Source organism: Chrysochloris asiatica, unplaced genomic scaffold (assembly GCF_000296735.1).
Source record: "Chrysochloris asiatica unplaced genomic scaffold, ChrAsi1.0 scaffold00500, whole genome shotgun sequence".
NCBI lineage: Eukaryota > Metazoa > Chordata > Mammalia > Afrosoricida > Chrysochloridae > Chrysochloris > Chrysochloris asiatica.
Genome location: NW_006409018.1, coordinates 549,735 through 550,968, shown reverse-complemented (window position 1 = coordinate 550,968; position 1,234 = coordinate 549,735). Strand labels below are relative to the sequence as shown.

At 44.9% G+C, this 1,234-nt stretch overlaps 1 pseudogene; it reads right to left on the bottom strand.

The window, feature by feature from the left end:
• Window positions 1–634: 634 nt before the first annotated feature.
• The window catches only part of LOC102824452, an 18,955-nt pseudogene continuing 18,355 nt past the window's right edge, over window positions 635–1,234 (bottom strand).

Sequence of the window (1,234 nt, the reverse complement as noted above, 5' to 3'; positions counted from 1 at the left end):
GCTGGTTTCCACCGCTGTAGGATATGGCCGCATCTTCAAACATGGAGCACCAGATATCCTTCTTCATGTATTCTCTGAATAATTTTTCTTTTTCATTGCGGTTGCAAGAAACTGATGCAGTAATGGAAGCCCAGTTCACAAGTTGAAAGGAAAAGAAAAGGGACTATTAGGGAACAAAATACTTCACTGAACAGGAAAGACTTTAGTCCACATTTTGCCGTGTAAGCATTTTGGCAAAGATGACTAAGCAGTTTACGGAAACTGCTTCCATGAGGACTGACAGATGGTGGTTACATAAAATTGTGTTAGGGATGCTACGTAGGAAGCCACTGCACACAACACACAGGTACAACAACAAGGAAAGGGTCTCAGGACCACAGGTGTGAGGACTGAACACAACACACAGGTACAACCACAAGGAAAGGGTCTCAGGACCACAGGAGTGAGAACTAAACACAAAACACAGGTAATATCATAAGGAAAGTGGCTCAGGACCACAGGTGTGAGGACTGAACACAACACACAGGTACAACCACAAGGAAAGGGGTTCAGAATACAGGACACCAAGAAGGCTCAGGGGATGGTCCTAGAGCTCTCAACCACATATAAAGGAGTATTTGGAAGGTTGGAAGGCTTACAATAGGGGAAATTGTGGCAGAAGCAAGAAATCCATTACTTTCTCGTTCAAGACGCTCAGCTCCTGTAGAAGCCACCATCCTGGGAGACACCAAGCGAAGGATCAGAGCAGCTACAGACGCCTCACAAAACCGCGGAGATAAAGGTGTGGACAGTCTTTTCTTTTGGTATCTGTTCATTGGTCCCTTGCTGTCTACACACCTCCATTCTGGTGACTATAGGGGTGCCTGAGCTGGTGGACACCCCAGCCTCACTCTGGGAGGTTCTACTACACGTATGCGCACAGAGCTCCTTGAAATTTAAAGAGACAGTTCGCACTTGAAGCGGCCACAGCCAGCACTGAACTGTTTAGAACTAGAAAAAAGGACTGAATGGGTATTGTGGAGTGGGACAGGCAGACAAAAACAGAAATAGGCTGAAAAATAAATCCTAAGTTACATCAAAATGACCAAGAGTAGCATCTTGAAATTTCTCAAGAAGAAGAGTGAAAAGGGAAGCTCATTTCCTCAGCACATCTACCTGGAGGCAATCAGAAAGCATAAGAAAGATCAAAACACAAACTCACCTAAGTATTAAGGCCACAGATAACCCCTGAATA